The sequence below is a fragment of the Lutra lutra genome, chromosome 8 (genome assembly GCF_902655055.1).
Source record: "Lutra lutra chromosome 8, mLutLut1.2, whole genome shotgun sequence".
NCBI lineage: Eukaryota > Metazoa > Chordata > Mammalia > Carnivora > Mustelidae > Lutra > Lutra lutra.
Genome location: NC_062285.1, coordinates 50,458,276 through 50,478,509, shown reverse-complemented (window position 1 = coordinate 50,478,509; position 20,234 = coordinate 50,458,276). Strand labels below are relative to the sequence as shown.

The window sequence follows — 20,234 nt, the reverse complement described above, 5'->3', positions numbered from 1 at the left end:
TGAGGGTGAAGTTCAGTCAAAACCACTTTATATTCATGTACTTATGACAGGTGAGGAATGACATCATCTAATTCAAGCTACCATCATCTCTCACTTCGACTACAGCAGTAGTCTTTTTTATTTCCTAATTCAGGTGAACTCAGTCTTGATACACTCTAGTCTGTTTCTTCATCTATTAAACGGATACAATAACAGTTCCAACTTCATGAGGTTGCATGACAATTAAGAGAATATAGGTATAGCAGTTAGTTTGTTGTCTAGCACATAGAAAGTGCTCTATAAATGTTACCTCTTATTACCTGAATAAATGTTCAGCCTCCATGAGTCCAGTGCTGGAATGGCATCACATAAGAAACAAGTCTAACCTCAAAAAAAAAAAAAAAAAAAAAAAAAAAGTTAAAAGCAATTTCAATCTTAATGTAGTGAGACTCCCAAAGAAAAATATCCATTCCAAAATCCACAGCAGCTTCTTTTTTTGTTTTTTAAGATTTTATTTATTTGAGAGACACAGGGAGACAGAGTGCACACGTGAGCAGGGGTGGGGAGAAGGAGAAACAGACTCCCCGCCGACCAGGGAGTCCAAACTGGGGCTTGGTCCCAGGATCCCGAGATCATGACCCGAGCGGAAAACAGACACTATACTGACCAAGCCACCCAGGTGCCCCTCCACAGCAACGTCTTCATATCTTCTTTCCCAATTCCTTTTGCTCACAATGTTTCTCATAACCCTATACCTGCCCTGAACCCTCTATATCCATTTCCTCTTTTTTTTTTACATCCATTGCTTTAACACACAGGTTTTTGTTGTTGTTGTTTTTATTATTTTTTTAAGTAAACTCTACACACAAAGTGAGGCCTTGAACTTACAACCACAAGATCAAGAGTCACATGCTCTGGGGAGCCTGGGTGTGTCAGTCTGTTGAACAACCCACTCTTGGTTTCCACTCAAGTCATGGTTTTGGGGTCCTGGAATCAAGCCCTGCATCAGGCTCCAGAGTCAGTAAGTAGTCTACTTGAGATTCTCTCCTCTCCTCCCTCTATCCCTCCCCCAGCTAGCATTCACACTCTCTAAAACATATAAAAATCTATAAAAAAAAAAAAAAAAAAAAAAAGAGTCACATGCTCTACCAACTGAGCTACCCAAGCGCCCCTACCTATTCCTATTTTCAATTCACAATACAACACTCTACTCATCTGGCTCTGTCTCCTCTAATGATACCCTCTTCTTCTAAGCAGTTCTCGGTCCACTTTCTAATATAAGTTAATCATCCAGTCTTACTCCTTGAAATTCTTCAGCTGTCTCCTACCCATTATCATTTTATAGAAGACAATTCTAGAAACTGAGCTAGCAGACAGGTAATCTCTCTCAGTGGATGAGAAGAATATAGAGAAACCAGAGACAGAATTTTCTTCTGTGAGTAGAAATGAGTATTACAAACACATAATTTAATATCTCCCCTCCCTGACTACAATATTATTACTGTTGTTGTTGTTGTTGCTATTATAGGACTCTGAGAGCTGGCTGCTGCTTAATCCACAATAGAAACTCTGAGTGCTGAATGCCACCACTAGAACCCTTCATATGCCAAGCCCGTCTGTGTTCTTGGAACCCTCAAAATACCTAAGCCACACTGGGTCCTATGCTGAAGTGAAGAGTATCCCTAACTCTTCATTTTGTTTTACAACTCTACCCATGAGTATCACATCGCTAAAGTCTGCCTTTCCAATATCATACTAGATTTCTATGAAAAAGCTCTCTGGTTTCTTTATAGCCCCTGTACCTTAGGGTTCTGGCATTAGAGATGTGTGGTAGTTTGGTTAGGTTTGGGAGGCATGACCAGGATAATCACCCTTCCCCTTTTTCACCACCAACCTTGTCCTAAAACACTGTCTGCATGGTAATTTTCCCCCCCAGGAAATGCCTTATTCTCCCCTCTGCAAAGAAATTACTAGTTGCTTTTCCCCATAGGCCCTCAAGGTATGCCCAGATGTGCCTGATTTTTAAGTGGGCAGAGTGAGTTCATGTTGAGAGCCCTGCCATACCAAGAGTTCTCTCTCCATTTTGGAGTTAGAGAATCAAGAGCAACATAATTCAAAACACATATTAGTGCTTATTGATGTTATGGTTTTCTTGCCCTATTTGTAATTTTACCAAAATTAAAAGTGGAATACTTTCTGAAAGAAGTTCAATTCCTTTCTGCTGTCCATCCTCCAAAACCCCCATATAGTTTGTAGGTTTTTCATAAAATGCAATAGTCTCTTAACTAATCTCTCTACTTCCTTTCTGGGTACTCTGCTATCTGTTCTCCCCAGAGAAGTATGAGTCATCTTTTAATCAGATCATTTAGCTTTCTTCATCAACCAGCTTCTTTCTACTAATGGTTCTCCATGACCCTAGGCGAGGTCTATGGAGTCCTACAAAATCTGGCCCCTGCCTATTCTTGAAAATACAAACCACATACTCCCAATGAGGCCTTAGTATTTGTTGTTCCTCCTGTCCAGAATACTCCTCTCCCATCAGGAAATGCTGGTTCTACCTCCCTTCAAGTTCACACGTCACTATAAAAAAGTCTTCCTGACCATCCCATCTGACTATACCCCTCTCCCTTACTCTCAGTCACATCACCACATCTATTTTCTTCATACCACTCACATACTCACTCATAATCTGTAATTATTTATTTATTTGAAAACTGCCTATCTTCTCAAATGAAAATGTAAGTTCTTCAAGGACAGAAATCTTGTGTGTCTTATTCTTACCTGTACCTCCAATGTGAAATAGTGCCTGATACATAAACACTGTAACGTTTTCTAATTGTCTGATTAATTTACAAAGCTAAGTACTACCTCTGAGATAAACTTCAGTTTTTAAAAAAATTTTTAAACTTATTTGTACAGCCAGGACACCTGGTGGCTCAGTCATTTAAGTGTCTGCCTTTGGCTTGGGTCATGATCCCAGGAGTCCTGGAAACCGAGTCCCACACTGGGCTCCTGGCTCAGCAGGGAGTCTGCTTCACACTCTGCCCTCCCCTTCTGCTCATGATCTCTCTCACTCAATCTCTAACTCAAATAACTATAAAAATGTTTTAAAAATTAAAATTTAAAAATAAACTTATTTGTACAGCCAATAGGATGGCCTAGCCATCATAACCCTGTGTTCTTGTGTTCATTGTAACAAACTGCCTTGTATTCTCAGCTCCCCTTCTTTCTCTGAAGATAAAATATGCACAGAAAATAAGACAGCAACCTTATCTGGCAGCAATGTTCTCTGGGTCTGTGAGACCCAAACCCAAGGTTCTCAGCAAGTGACAAAGATCTGGTTACCAGCACTGTACTAAGGAGTGCCTCACAATCCAGAACAACCAGGTTAAACTGACAAAAGGTGCAAATGCCTGTGAGAGAACACAGTTGATAAAGAGTTCTGTGAAGCACTCCAAATGCCTTGGAGATAACCTCACAAGAGCAGGAAGATTCAGTTCAGCCATCTGACTGGTGGTGTGTTCTATAAAGCCTTAGTAATGACCCTGTCACCAGGAAAACAGATACTGTGCCTTGCCTTCTAATCAGCTGCATTTAGCAGCCAACATCCATCTTTTGCAATAAAATGCCACCTTGAGAGTTCCTATTCCCATCAAATTATCACAGGTTTGGGAAACAGATAAATCAGAAACTATACTTAACAAATCTACTTGTCTGGGACCCAAGACAATTAATTAAACTTACTAGGAAAAGCAGAAAAAATAGCCTCCAGCTACCTGGAGACAAGTTTTAAAGATCCTAAAAACTATAACACTTGAGCACACCAAAATGGCTATAATCTGCAAACCAGCCACATGTCACTTCCAATAGTACTCCTACACTGAAAGTGACCTTCCCCCTCCAAAATAAAAAATGTTTAAAGTCAGGTGAATCTTGAACAATGACTCTGACTTTTTTTTCTAAAATAAGAGCTATGACAGCTACCTTAATAAGAGGCCCAATAAATTCAGGGTAAGGGGCTCACTGCGCTGACACTGTCACCTCATCTAGGACTTCAGCTGATTCATCCTGATGGGCTGACAGGTCACTGACATCTGCACCTCTCCCAAGATTCTTGTTTATTTCATATATAAAAACACTGTCTCCTCACGACAACTGCAGTCCAGACCCCTTCTCCTGCTGCAGAGCCTTTCCCTTCCAGACTTCACTGAGACCTTGGAAAAACAGTTGTCAATTCAGGCTCATATTAGTAACTCTAGATGGCTAACAAGGCATGGAAGAGATGGGAATAGAGCTGATGAAAGGACCAATGTTAACATTCAGGTCTTACCAATTTTTTTAAAAAGGACATAAAAAAAATCAAAATCACTAGGGAAGAAACTAATCTCTTCATCATTAACAAATGGTTGTTATTATTATGATAACTGGGAAAGTCACAGTCAGGACCTGAAAATGTCTGGTCTTTGGCCACACCAAGTAATCACAGAAGACATCCTTTAAGTAAGCTTTGTTCTAACACAAACTACAAGAAGAAATACCAGGCAATGATAAAATATCCACAAACTTCATTTAAAAGGAGTGATGGGGGCACCTGGGTGGCTCAATGGGTTAAGCCTCTGCCTTCAGCTCAGGTCATGATTTCAGGGTCCTGGGATCGAGCCCCACATCTGGCTCTCTGCCCGGCGGGGAGCCTGCTTCCCCCTCTCCCTCTGCCTGCCTCTCTGCCTACTTGTGATCTGTCAAATAAATAAATAAAATTCCTTAAAAAATAAAAAAATAAAAGGAGTGATGGAAAGAAGGGAAGGAGAGAGAGAAAAAGAGAAAGAAAGGAACAAGGAAGAACAACGAGACCCAATGCTGAGATCAAACACGCCCACAAATTATTTGCAGCAATTGCCATCAAAAAGTGGAGTTCATTTCCTCACCCTCAAATCTGAGCTGGCCTTGGGACTTGTTTTGTCCGACAGAATGTGGCATGAATGACACTAATTTCTGAGCCCAAGTCTTAAGAAACCTTGCAACTTCCACTTTCACTCTCTTGGGACCTAGTCACCGATCAAGGTAGCCAAGACAGACAGCAGGAGAGGCCAAGGTACCCTGGATGACAGCTCCAGCCTAATGATGGATAATGCCAGAGTGAGGCTATCCAGGTACAACCAGCCCCTCAACAACCTACCAAATGACCACAAACACATGAGTAAGACCAGCAAATTCCATGTGCAATAGAGGCAAGCCAGATGAGCCCTGCCCAAATTGCCACCCCACCTAATCATAAGCAAATAAACAGTTGGGGTTTTTGTTTGTTGTTTTTTTAAAGATTTTATTTATTTGACAGAGAGAGAGAGAGCACAAGCAGGGGGAGAGGAAGGCAGGGGGAGAGGGGGAAGCAGAATCCCCACTAAGCAGGGAGCCCTGTGTGGGGCTCAATCCCAGGACCTTGAGATCACAACCTGAACCCAAGGCAGATGCTTAACCGACTAAGCCACCCAGGTGCCCTAATAAATAGTTGTTTTAAGCCACTAAGATTTGGAGTGGTTTGGTCGACAGCAATAGGTAACAGAAACACCTGCAATTAGCTGAGACTAATTCAAAACATCAGTAGTGACACACTCAAAAGCACCATATGCATTGCTATCATGTAAGGGAACTAGAATCTCTAAATAATAATATACAGAATCACTCTTCATAGATAAGATGTATATCACAGAATCCCAGCAATACACTCATTAATAAATTTGTTCCAGCATCTATCCCACACATAAACATCTGCAGAAGATATGTGCAAATATATGCATCCCACAAAGGACTCATATATAAGATATACAAAAAATTTCTACAAATCAATAAGAAAAAGACAACTTAATTTTTTAAATGGACAAGATCTGAAAGCACTGGGGCCCCTGGGTGTCTCAGTCAGTTGAGTGTCTGCCTTTGGCTCAGGTCACGATCCCAGAGTCCGAGGATCAAGCCCCATACTGGGCTCCCTCCTCAGCGGGGAGCTTGCTGCTTCTCCCTCTCTCTCTGCTCTCCCCCCCACCCCCGCTTATATATTCTCTCTCATAAAAATAAACAAAACCTTAAAAAAAATAAAGAGTTGAGGGGCGCCTGGGTGGCTCAGTGGGTTAAAGCCTCTGCCTTCAGCTCAGGTTGTGGTCCCAGGGTCTAGGGATCGAGCCCCACATCAGGCTCTCTGCTTGGCGGGGCGCCTGCTTCCTCCTCTCTCTCTGCCTGCCTCTCTGCCTACTTATGATCTTTGTCTGTCAAATAAATAAATAAAATCTTTAAAAAAAAAAAAAAACAAAGAGTTGAAAGCACTTCACAAAAGAGGATCCTTAAAAGGCCAATATGGGGGGCGCCTGGGTGGCTCAGTGGGTTAAGCCGCTGCCTTCGGCTCAGGTCATGATCACAGAGTCCTGGGATCGAGCCCCGCATCGGGCTCTCTGCTCAGCAGGGAGCCTGCTTCCTCCTCTCTCTCTGCCTGCCTCTCTGCCTGCTTGTGATCTCTCTCTGTCAAATAAATAAATAAAATAAAATAAAAAAAGGCCAATATGGATATAAAGATACTCCACATCAGTGGTCATCAGGGAAATGCAAATTAAAGCCACAAAAAGACATCACTACATCCCCAACAGCTACAATTAAACGGACTGACAATACCAAGTATACTCAAAGACATAGCACAACCAGAACTCTCATACAATAAATTAGTACAACCACTTTGGAAAACCGGTAGTACTTATACCCCATGAACTAGCAATTCCATTCCTGGGCATATAACCAGAGTGCTTACGTCTATGAAAAGACATGCACAAAGTGTTCACAGCAGCATTATTCATAACAGTCCCAAACTATAAACGACTCAATAGAAAACTTATGATATAGTCAGAAAATGGCGTATTATCTAGCAATGATAAAGAACCACTGCTATATGCAACTACATTCATGAAATTCAAAGACAATGTAAAGCAAAAAAGACACAAGATTATATACTATATAATTCTATCAACATGAAATTCAAAAACAGATTAAAACTAATCTATGGTAATAGAGGTCAGGTTACTGATTCTTCAGATACAAAAGTATCTGAGGGGATAGCTTATAACTGACATGATGACGGATGCAGCTGGTTGTGCACCTGACCAGCCAGCCAGTCAAGATGCTGCTAGGCTTAGTTCTGCTTTAGGAAGGAAATATTCTAACCCCTCCCCTGGTTTGTACAGCCTGGCCTTCTGTGGTTCCACGACCAAGTCAGTGCCTTAGTTAAAAACCTCATCATTTTCCACTGACCTCCTTACTACAAGACACACTATGGTAAAGTGATCTTTAAAAAATATGAGGGCATAATCCACCCATACCCCTACCATACACACACTCCCCTCCTTAAAATCCTTCAAAGACTCTCTATTTCTTTTAGGATAAATTCAGCACTCTTTAGCAGGATACTTATGTTCCTTTATGATCCGGCCCCTGACTACCTATTTTCTTTCTCTCCATATATTCTGAGTTCCATAACAAAATGCTTGCAGTTGACCTGACAGCTATTTTTCCTCACCTCAGTATCTCTGGCTATGTAATGCATGCTCTACCTAGAAGAGCAGTTCCAAAGTATGGTCCCAGGAGGCCTGCGTCCGGCTCTCTGCTCAGTGGGGAGCCTGCTTCTCCCTCTCCCTCTACTGCTCCCCCTGCTTGTGTGCGCTCTCTCTCTGTCAAATAAATAAATAAGATCTTTATTTATTTATTTTTTAAAGATTTTATTTATTTGACAGACAGAGATCACAAGTAGGCAGAGAGGCAGGCAGAGAGAGAGGAGGAAGCAGGCTCCCCGCTGAGCAGAGAGCCCGATGCGGGGCTTGATCCCAGGACCCTGGGATCATGACCTGAGCCGAAAGCAGAGGCCCCAACCCACTGAGCCACCCAGGCGCCCCAATAAGATCTTTAAAAAAGAAAAATTTTACTTGTAAGTGTCCTTGATAAAGCAGTAAAAATAATTTTATTAGCTTTCCACTCTTGAGTACATGTCTTTTTAATAATCAGAATGGCAAAATGGAAGTATAAACCAGTTCTGCAGCATATCAATAAAAAAAGTAACTGTCTCAAGGAAAAGCAACTGAGCTGCAAGCTAAACTAGCCAATTTTTTCATGAGATACTATTACTTTCCGAGCAGGCAACTGACAGGCAAACTTTGGTTATCTAGCAATGTTCTTCACAAAATGAATAGAGCCTGTTCCTTCAAAGAAAATAAGTGATAGTATTTGTTGTCAGTGATAAAATTCAAGCTTTTCAGCTAAAATCAAAATTCTGAAAAAGTGTACCTTCTGCGAGCTTGATACCTTCTTAATACTTAAGACTTTTCTTATGAGGGTACCAAGGTGGCTTAGTTGGTTAAGCACTCCCTTCAGCTCAGGTCATGATCCTGGAATCCTGGGATCGAGTCCCACATTAGGCTCCCTGCTCGTGGGAAGTCTGCTTCTCCCAAACCTCACCCCTCTCATGCTCTCTCTCTCTTATTCTCTCTCTCTCTCTCTCTCTCTCAAATAAACAAATAAAATCTTAAAAAAAAAAAAAAAAGACTTTCTGATGAATGACAGCAATATTCATGGGTGTGATTTTTTTACTTGTATAATGAACTGTGTCAAACATCTGGAAGATCTGCATAACTCAGTGACCAATATTTTCCAACTGACAAATTCATGATAATTCAAAACCATACATAGGTAAAAGATCCACTCAACGTACAAAATAAATGAATTTTTTATTTTGTCGCTAAGTACAAAAGTCACTAATACAAAAGTTCATTAATATAGTTTCAGATTCTACACTGCAACTGGCCTTTAAGGGAACTACTACATGTTGAGTTTGGGTATAGTATCAAAGAATATCCAATTACCCAAAGATATTAAAATACTTCTCTATTTTCCAACTACATATCTCAGAGCCTGGACTTCTTTTTCAAATACTTCAACACTGCAAAACACTGAATGCTGATGCAGATGAGAATGCAGCTGTCTTCTATTAAGCCAGACATTAAACAGATTCACAAAAATGTAAAACCATGTCTGTCCTTCTCACTAAATCTTTTGTTTTGGGGCGTTTGGGTGGCTCAGTGGGTTGGAGCCTCTATCTTTGGCTCAGGTCATGGTCCCGGGGTCCTGGGATCAAGCCCCGAATCAGGCTCTTTGCTCAGAGGGGAGCCTGCTTCCCTCTCTCTCTGCCTGCCTCTCAGTGTACTTGTGATTTCTGTCTGTCAAATAAATAAATAAGATCTTTTTTTTTTTAATCTTTTTTTTTTAAAGAAAGTTTTTCGGGGGGATGCCTGGGTGGCTCAGTTGGTTAAGCAGCTGCCTTCAGCTCAGCCCTCTGCCTCTGCCTGCCACTCTGTCTGCCTGTGCTCGCTCTTGCTCCTCTCTCTCTGACAAATAAAAAAAAAATAAAATCTTTTTTAAAAAAAAGGAAAGTTTTTCGGGGCACCTGGGTGGCTCAGTTGGTTAAGCATCTACTTTTTTTTTTTTTTTAAGATTTTATTTATTTATTTGACAGAGAGAGATCACAAGTAGACAAAGAGGCAGGCAGAGAGGGAGAGAGGGAAGCAGGCTCCCTGCTGAGCAAAGAGCCCGACGCGGGACTCGATCCCAGGACCCCGAGATCATGACCCGAGCCGAAGGCAGCAGCTTAACCCACTGAGCCACCCAGGCGCCCAAGCATCTACCTTTGACTCAGGTCATGATCCCAGCGTCCACACTCTCTGCTCAGTTGGGAGCCTGCTTCTCCCTCTCCCTCTGTCTACTGCTCTGCCTACTTGTGCTCTCTCTGTCAAATATATAGGTAAAATCTTAAAAAAAAAAAAAAAAGACGTTTTAAAAAAAGGTGTTTTTTTTTCATTTAAAAAGTGTGTTTTACATATATTAATATGTAAGGAACTTACTATTTTTTAATGAATTAATAAATATTTAAATATTTTCCTAGTTTTAATATCCAATACAGTAAATACTGGCAAATATAACCCACATAAATAAAAGCTCTTTGGAGTCTATAATAATTTTTCAAAGAACTGAGAGGTCAGACACCAAAGTTTGCTAATTTGGAATTTTCCCTGCAGCTCTCATCCTTCAAGGCCCTCAGAGCTTAAAATTAACCTGCTATATTTGCTTATAGTGGAGAGCAAAGACTACACTCTTTCATAGGCACTCAATTAATGGTGTGTTAAAAGAAGGCTAAATGTAATTTGATGCCTATGCCAAGTGCTCCACTATAATTACACATGGATAAAAAAATTTCAAATTGGGGGCGCCTGGGTGGCTCAGTTGCCTTTGGCTCAGGTCATGATCTCAGGGTCCTGGGATCAAGCCCCTCATCGGGCTCTCTGCTCAACAGGGAGCCTGTTTACCCCTCTCTCTCTCTGCCTACTTGTGATCTCTATTTGTCAAATAAATAAATAAAATCTTAAAAACAAATAAACTTTGCCCCGCTAAAAAAAAAAAAAAAAAGTTGGGGCGCCTGGGTGGCTCAGTGGGTTAGGCCGCTGCCTTCGGCTCAGGTCATGATCCCAGGTCCTGGGTTCGAGCCCCGAGTCGGGCTTTCTGCTCAGCGGGGAGCCTGCTTCCTCCTCTCTCTCTGCCTGCCTCTCTACCTGCTTGTGATTTCTCTCTGTCAAATAAATAAATAAAATTAAAAAAAAAAAAGTAAACTGCCTACATTCTTATTTTTTATGCCTATATTTTCAGAATGAAATTTTACACTATGTTTAAAAATTGGAAAAGTATACATTTTTAGCAATTTACCTTAACAATTTATTATTCCAAATATGGAAAATGACATATGTACAAGGTTATTCATGTAGCACTCTTTGTAATTGCCAAAGACTGGGGGGAAAAAATCAAAATTCTCTTAAATAGAAGAATTATAAAATAAGCAGTACAAACATATCCTGTAATACTCTTTAGACATACTCAAGAATAAGGAAATTCTTGTACTTATAAGTTATACTGCTAAGTAAAAAAAGCAAGACATAGAACCATTTTTGTAAAATGGGAGAAACAGAATATATATATTTACATATATATTATATTTTATGCTTATAAGAACATGGGATGCAGGGCACCTGGGTGGCTCAGTCAGTTAAGCCTCTGCCTTCAGCTCAGGTCATGATCTCAGGGTCCTGGGTTCGAGCCCCGCATAGGGCTCCCTGCTTGGTGGGGAGGCTGCTTCTCTCTCTACCTCTGCTCCTCCCCCTGGCTCCTGCTCTCTCTCTCTCTCAAATAAACAAAAATCTCTAAAAAAATTTTTTTAAAGATTTATTTATTTGACAGACAGAGATCCCAAGCAGGCAGAGAGGCAGGCAGAGAGGAGGAAGCAGGCTCCCTGCCGAGCAGACAGCCCAATGCGATGCTCGGCTCAATCCCAGGACCCTGAGATGATGACCTGAGCTGAAGGCAGAGGCTTTAACCCACTGAGCCACCTAGGCACCCCCTAAAACTTTTTTTAAATTAAAATTTTTTTAAAAAGAATACAGAATGCACAAAAACAGGTAATAAACTGGTAATATTAGTTGCCTCTGGAAAGAGGAACTGACCAGTTTGGGTTATAGGAACAAGAAGAAAACTTCACTCCGCTTTTTTCTATCCTCAGAATTTCGAACCATGTAAGTGTAATACCAATTTAAAAAGTAAATATAGGGGCACCTGGGTGGCTCAGGGGGTTGAGCCTCTGCCTTCGGCTCGGGTCATGATCTCGGGGTCCTGGGATCGAGCCCTACATTGGGCTCTCTGCTCAGCGGGGAGCCTGCTTCCCCCTCTTTCTCTCTCTCTGACTGGCTCTCTGCCTACTTGTGATCTCTGTCAAATAAATAAATAAAATCTTTAAAAAAAAAAAAAGGAAAAAAATTAAAAGTAAATACAAAAATATGTAAAAATCTTCATTTCACAGAAGGAATAACGTCTTATCTTTTTTTCCGCTAGCCTCAAAAAATATCGACCCCTAATTTTTAACTGTATATTCAGTGCTGCCTAAACTAAGTAACTATAATTGACATAAAAATAAAAGCTACCACTATGAAGCCTTTGAATTAATGTGTTAAGTGGTTAACTAGTGATTTGGGGGGAAGGTCAGAGTCTTCACCTTTTACCTTATATACTTCTGATTTATTTAAATTTCTTACAATGAGTACATACTACTTTTGTAATTTGAAAAATGTCAGGAAGACGTTATATTAAAAAATCTATAGTTCTGACTTTGAATTGGAAATACTGATATGAACTTGTAATATAGTTTCTTTAAAAAAAAAAAAAAAGCCACCTTCAGGCTCCTGGGTAGCTTAGTCATTAAGTGCCTGCCTTCGGCTCAGGTCCTGATGCCAGTGCCCTGGCATCAAGTCCCACATCAGGCTCCCTGATTAGCAGGAAACCTGTTCTCCCTGTCCTGCTCCTCCTGCTTGTGTTCCCTCTCTCGTTGTGTCTTTCTCTGTCAAATAAATAAATAAAATCTTAAAAAAAAAACAAAAAACAAAAAAACCACCTTATTTCCTAGCCTTGTTCACTGACAACAGAAAGAAACAATGACCAACCCATAAGCAATCAGTACCTCTTAGACACAGATTAGTCTCTAAACTTCATTTCCACAAAACAGAGAAGCTACCACGTAGCTAACAGGAGCACATCAAAATGACAATAGAGTCAAAAAAAAAAAAAAAAAGGCTGGAGAAGCTCCCATTTGCAAGATGAGGCAATCAATGAAACATCAATACAGATAAAACTGAAATGGGCTGAAACACATAAATAGGATTAAGTTGCATTTTATAACAACAATTAAAAAAAATACTTATCAGTCACCTTTGCAGGGTGTTAGTGAACAAAGTCATTATTTTGAAAACAGTAATAACTATTAATTTAAAAGAAAGACTAAAGCATTTGTCTCACCTTTCCTGTGCAAGATGTACCTCACAGTAACCAAACAGATGATGGAGAGGATATCTCTTTATAAAAACATTCCAGCTAAGGGGCGCCTGGGTGGCTCAGTGGGTTAAGCCGCTGCCTTCGGCTCAGGTCATGATCTCAGGGTCCTGGGATCGAGTCCCGCATCAGGCTCTCTGCTCAGCAGGGAGCCTGCTTCCCTCTCTCTCTCTCTCTCTCTGCCTGCCTCTTGTCTACTTGTGATCTCTCTCTGTCAAATAAATAAATAAAATCTTTAAAAAAAAAAAAAAAAAAACATTCCAGCTAAAACAAATTAAGAAATGATTGAATTTGAGAATCACCATGTATAACACCTAATGAAGTTCAATGAAGTAAAGGAAATGTCAGCAAGGATCATCAATGGCTGCTGACATCACAAAATTAGACTACAGACATCATACACCTCCTCCTAATAGAAGTGCATTCTAAAGTATTCTAGCCAAAAACACTGAATCTGAACCTAGCCAAGTCTCTAGATTTAACTCCCAATTTGAAGGAAATGTTAAATGACACTACTATGTTAATCACCAAATCCATCTATGGGAAACTAATGAGCAGATGACTCAACCCTTCAACAAAATAAACTGCAAAGAAAAAAGGTTGGGGGCAGGCGGGAGAGGGGGAATCTTTCAGATTGAGACTTTAAAAATATAAGGACCAATTACAAAGTACAGACTTTATTTGGATCCTATTTTAAACATATACTCTGTTTTAAAAACTTATGATACAATCAAGAAAATAGGAACACCAGATATGTATTAAGAAATTATTGTTTATTATTTTAAATGTACAAATAGTATTGGTGTTGTTTTTAAAGCCCTTACTTTTTAGAAATATATACTGAAATATTTATGGATGAAATAATGTGTCACAGATCTGCTTCAAAACAATCAGGAAGCGGGGGTAGGAGCATAGACAAAACCATGTTAGCAATAAGCTGACAACTGTATATGGGGGTTCATTTTACTATTTCCACTGCTTTTGGATGTTTGAAATTTTCCATAATAAAGTTCTTTAGAAAGCAAATCTCAGGGTGCCTGGGTGGCTCAGTGGGTTAAGCCGCTGCCTTCGGCTCAGGTCATGATCTCAGGGTCCTGGGATCGAGTCCCGCATCGGGCTCTCTGCTCGGCAGGGAGCCTGCTTCCCTCCCTCTCTCTGCCTGCCTCTCTGTCTACTTGTGATCTCTCTCTGTCAAATAAATAAATAAAATCTTTAAAAAAAAAAAGAAAGCAAATCTCAGGGCGCCTGGGTGGCTCAGTCAGTTAAACATCTAACTCTTGGTTTCTGCTCTAGTCATGGGTTGTGGGATTGAGCCCCACATCAGGCTCCACACTCAGTGGGGAGTCTGCCTAAGGATTCTCTCCCTTTGCCCTTTCCTCCACTCTATCAAATAAGTCACCTTTTTTTAAAAAAAAAGATTTTTTTGAGAGAGTGTGTGTGCATAAGCAGGGGGAGGGGCAAAGGGAGAGGGAGAATAGGGAGCTGGATGTGGGGCTTGTTCCCAGAACCCTGAGATCATGACCCAAGCCGAAGGCAGATGCTTAACCAACTAAGCCACCCAGGAGCCCCTAAAATAAATCTTTAAAAAAAAAATTTGGGGGCGCCTGGGTGGCTCAGTGGGTTAAAGCCGCTGCCTTCGGCTCAGGTCATGATCCCAGGGTCCTGGGATCGAGCCCCGCATCCATCGGGCTCTCTGCTCAGCAGGGAGCCTGTTTCCCTTCCTCTCTCTCTCTGCCTGCCTCTCTGCCTACTTGTGATCTCTGTCTGTCAAATAAATAAATAAAATCTTTTTAAAAAAAATTTTTTTAAATAAAAAACAAAAAGCAAATCCCAAAAATACATATATATATGTATATATTTGAAATACAACCAGTGAAATGAATTTGGATAGTAATCTTCTATTGAACCCCAGTTCCATACCTACCTCTTTCCCTACCTTTCTATATTGGTTTCTCTCTTCCTTTCATGTTTCTTTGTACTGAACAATTAGACTCAACTAAATTATACTGCATTCTGTTTACACTACAGAATCTAAAATCCATTATATCTACTGTTTTGATCATCAAATGTTCATGTTTTATCTCCACGGCCAGCCAGTAAGGTCCTTTAACACAAAGAAAAAAATTTAGACTCCACAGCCCTAGAATGATGCTGAACATTCTAATAATCCTAAGTACCTTATGTGACACTTAAGTTGTCTCTGGAAAACCCTAGGACCTGTGGAAAAATGTAATATTCTTCTTTGTCAACCTAAGGGCCACTTTGTGGTAAAATTAAGTTTTTATTCTAGTAAAAGCACATAATATTTTCTTCAAATTTTACAGGGATCCCCTTTTGTGACATCAAAATGCTGTTTCTAGCAGGTTTAGGCAAGCTACTAAGCACAAGTTTTTCCTTCCAGAATTCAAATGGGCATATATTTACACTGCTTCAAAGAAACAAAATTATATTACTAGGAGTTTTTTCTAAAAGATTTTATTTATTTATTTATTTGAGAAAGAGAGAGCACGTGTGAGAGAAAGCACGAGCAGAGGGAGAAGCAAAGGAAGAGGGATAAGCAGACTCGCCACCCAAGGGGAACCCCAACTCAGGCAATCCCAGGAACCTGGGATCATGACCTGAGCCAAAGGCAAACACTTAACCAACTGAGCCACCCAGTGGCTATATATTACTAGAACTAAATACAAATTTTGTTAAGTGATTTGTTAAATGAGCTGAAGTCATTTAATAAAACTTCAGCTGCAATATAAAAAGAGAGCTTACCCAAAACAATAGTCTCAAAGTCCAGGAAACAACTCACTACCTAACTGGAGACTAATCAAGACCGCTAGAAAATAGATCTGTTGGGGGTGCCTGGGTGGCTCAGTTGGTTGTACATCTCTGCCTTGATCCTGGGGTCCTGGGATTAAGCCCTACATGGCACTCCCTGCTCAGCTGGGAGCCTGCTTCTCCCTCTCCCTCTGTCCATCCCCCCTGCTTGTGCTCAATCTCTCTCTCAAATAAAATCTTTGATAGAAAGGAGGAAGGAGGGAGGGAGAAAGGGAGGAAGGAACGAAGGAAGAAAAACCATTCTGCTACCTCCTTCATAATATTTTGTCTCAATAAATAGTAAATTACCTGAGGGCAGCTCATTTCTCCAAGGAATAAGGTCCCTCACTTCTAGAATTCATCTATGGGAGCCCCAGCAGGAAGGAAGGGGAAAAAAGCACACAGGCTTAATTCAACAAGAGTAATACATGGATTTGTTGTCAATTTTTTTACATTTCACTACTTGCATAAATCTAGGGTCAGAAAAAAACATACATTCCATTTTGTATGGATTTTTCTTGGTTTACAATAATTTTATTGGCAGGGTGCCTGGGTGGCTCAGTCATTAAGCATCTGCCTTTGGCTCAGGTCATGATCCCAGGCGCCTGGGATCAAGTCCCACATCAGGCTCCCTGTCAAGCAGGAAGCTTGCTTCTCCCTCTTGCACTCCCCCTGCTTGTGTTTCCTCTCTCACTGTGTCTCTCTCTGTCAAATAAATAAAATCTTTTTAAAATAATAATAATAATAATAATTTTTTTTTAAGATTTTATTTATTTATTTGACAGAGAGAGATCACAAGCAGGCAGAGAGGCAGGCAGAGAGACAGGAGGAAGCAGGCTCCCTGCTGAGCAGAGAGCCCGATGCGGGACTCGATCCCAGGACTCTGAGATCATGACCTGAGCCGAAGGCAGCGGCTTAACCCACTGAGCCACCCAGGCGCCCCTAATAATAATAATTTTATTGGCATTTTCCCAGCATCCTTAAAATGTCTTACTTTAGAAGCAACAAAGTCCTATATTTCCACTCGCCAAATCAGGTAGTAAACACATCATATTCACTCTAAATGTAAAATCTTACTCTATTTTAACTTATATTTAAATTAGTTACTTAAAATAACCATTCCTTTCATTTCCTTTTTCTTTTGTTGAAGTCCTACCAACTCCATCAACAGATTTCCGCATTTCATGTACAGTTAAACATACCTGGAATTAGTTTCTCCTCAAAATATTCCACAAAATTCTGAATTCATACACATGCAAAACAATCCCATGCCCTAAAATTCACCCACAAATACCTAAATACAATGCTCACCTGACCTCTAGCTCAGATGTAATGCCCCATCCATCCAGGTAAAGTATAAGAACTGTACTTATCAAGCGTAACTTGGGAGACAGTAAGAAAGAATAGTGAGTAGCTTCCAGCAATTCAGCCAAGAGGGGAAGAATTATCCCCTCCACACCCAGAGCCTAGGCTCTAACAAGTTTTCAGCAACAGTCAAATAAAATTCTCAGAACAGTCCTGACTTTTCAATGGACTCTGTCTTAATTAAGTATTCTGAGTGACAGTGCAAAAATTAATTTGAAGCTACCTTTCCTCTTCTTTACTCTGAAAAGCTGAATATTGTCTGTCTTGACTATTAAAATCCCCAGAGATTTCAGTTCTGCAGGAGCTCTACATGGTTCTAAATTTAGACAAGTAATGGAAATAGTTGGAAGGCAGGCAATTCATTTTAATATCTGAACTTTTATGTTGCCAGGCAGCTAATTTCTTTTTTTTTTTTTTAAGATTTTATTTATTTATTTGACAGAGAGAGATCACAAGCAGGCAGAGAGGCAGGTAGAGAGAGAGGAGGAAGCAGGCTCCCTGCCGAGCAGAGAGCCCGATAATTTCTTAAGTAACCTTAGAGCAGTCATCCACATAAGAGAATAAATATATAAGCCATATAATCACTGATAGGCCAGTAATGGTGTTAATTAAAACATTATCTATAACTTCTGGAAATGACCAACACCCACCTCCCCCAAAAAACAGGCTGTATTTCCTCCACAAGGGAAACAGGATTTTAAATATTTCAACAGAACATGTTAATGGCACATCATCACTTTCCTTACAGTTTATTTATGTTTCCACACCAAGGGAACATATAGATAGGTTTAATCGGTTTAATCTTTAACATAAAATGTTTTTGTGGAAGGAAGTGACATATCTTGTTTCACGTAGAGTCCTAGAGCAGGATGTTCTTAAGCTCCTGGACCATAAGCTATTGGGGCATACCAGATCCCAATTCTAAGCCTAACTATTTTGGATTCTCTAAAACATCAGACCTCGTAAGGACCCTAACCATGTCAGTTTTCCTAGATTGTACTCAAAGTCCAATATACAGGTGAATGCAAGTTCAAGTTCAAAGCACTAAGTATGAAAGACCTGGTTTGGAGTTTCCCTACCCAAAGACATTTTAATTCAGACAGCAGAAGATAGAACAAGGGAAACAACTCTTTAAGTAGCTGTACTACAGGAAGAAAAGATCTGGATTACATGAAAGTAAGGATATGAAAACTTATTTTCACCTTCACACCAAGTTAGGAAAAAAAAAATCAATACAATGCCAATTTTCTGCACAATACTTTGCCTCCCATAGCAAGTCATCAGAGTTGCCTCTAACAGACTTCATTCTGAGAAATAATTCCGTTTAGACACTTTTTTATCAGGTAAATCTGAGAAGACACAGAAGGGTCTCAGATCTGGAATTCACAGTTTTGTTTTTTTTTTAACTGGAAATAACTAGTATCATAAAGATAGCAAAGGATAATTAAGAAAAGAGGTGGTTCTCCTTTAAAGGAATCATTTGCCACTAAAGAAATCAGGTTTTCTTGTAGAAATGATTGCTTCCAGGTCTGAAGCAAGTAAAGTGCAAAGTGAGCCCAAAATACCTTGTAGTGGCACAGTGTAAGGAAGTGCTCAAGGCCTCACTGGGTCATGTCAAAAGGACAGTAGTCAGTTTGCTGGAGCTCCCACTGACCAAATTTACAACTGCTATTTTTTTATGTTTATTTATTTTAGTAACCTCTGCAACCAATGTAGGGCTCAAACTCACAACCCCAAGAGTCACTCACCCTTCTGACCATGCCAGTCAGGTGCCTCATTGTATTTTTAATACTGAATATTGTCAGTATTTTTGACAGCAGTGAATTGTAACATACTGATTTTTTTTTTAAATACCCCATCGACAGTGATCCTCAAAAACAACAAAAAAAAAAAAGGAGAAAAAGGAAAGCTCTTCCTTTTAGAACACCATCAATGAGAAAATGTAGAAGTAATGAGAGAATCAACATTTTCCAACCACCAATGTCATAACCAATTCAGGCAAGGATCTTAAGTGCATGTTAATACAACTGGGTAAAACATAAAGGAATAGAAAAGTCACACATTTTTAAAAGTATCATCCACAGACTGTTTCTTAACTACAAAGGGAAAAAAAGTACCTTAACAAAGAAGAAATGTAGCTGACATCAACTAAGTGATCAAACTTTCTATCACCAACAATAGGACAAAAGGACATTATGCACACAGAGACACACACAAAGTCATCTTGTCAAAAATGTTTAACCTGAATCTAATCATGACAAATCCAAATTTTAAAACATTCCTCGACATATGTACCCCGGACTCTATAAAAATATCAATGACATGAAAAACAAAAAAGGGGGAAGAGAAACACTGTGAATAAAAAGACCAGAAAAAAAAAAAAAGATGACCATTAAATGCAACATACGATCCCTGAATAAATCCAGGATTGGAAGGAAAGCTATAAAGCAGTATTCTCAATTGTTGAGATAATTGGGGAAATCTGAGCATAGACTATACAGAATAATTACATCACTAAAATATTTTGAATGTGATAATGAGTTTGATAATACTATTGTAGTAATAAAGAAAAACAACTTGTCTTTAAGCAATACATGCTTAAGAAATTTGGGGGTGGGGGTGCCTGGGTGGCTCAGTCGGTTAAACGCCTGCCTTAGGCTCAAGTCATGATGTCAGGGTCCTGGGATCAAGCCCTGCATTGGGCTCCCTGCTCAGTGGGGAAACTATGCTTCTCCCCTTGCTTCTGCATGCTCTCTCTAATAAATAAAATCTTCAAAAATAAATAAATAAATAAATAAATAAATAAATTTGGGGGTGAAATTTTCTTTTCTTTTTTTTTTTTTAAGTAGGCTCCACACTAGGCATGGAGCTCAATGCAGGGGGCCTAAACCCGTGATCCTGAGATCATGACCTCAGCGGAAATCAAGAGTCACTCAGGCCCCCCGGGTGAAGTTTTCTGAGTCTATAAGATACTAATAAAAGAAAAAAAAAAAGATACTAATAAAAGTTTCCGATTTCCTAATACACTAATATAAATTCCTAATATACAATGAAAAATAAAGTATATATGTGTAGGGAGGGAAGGGGGAGAGAAAGGTGGACAGAGAAAAAGAAAGAGGAAGGGGGTAAAGAGAGTC

General features: G+C 39.9%; 1 protein-coding gene across 5 annotated transcripts in view; it reads right to left on the bottom strand.

The window, feature by feature from the left end:
• The window catches only part of R3HDM2 (R3H domain containing 2), a 162,591-nt gene that overhangs the window by 117,564 nt on the left and 24,793 nt on the right, over positions 1-20,234 (bottom strand). For 2 of the 5 annotated variants that reach the window (XM_047742738.1, XM_047742735.1), the window contains exon 2: positions 300-365. The exons of 1 other annotated variant lie outside the window; for it this stretch is intronic. The gene's annotated coding sequence lies outside the window, so the exon portion shown is untranslated. Of the gene's footprint in view, positions 1-299; positions 366-12,891; positions 12,967-20,234 lie in introns of all 5 variants that reach the window. 2 more of the 5 variants (XM_047742737.1, XM_047742736.1) reach the window with 2 other exon arrangements.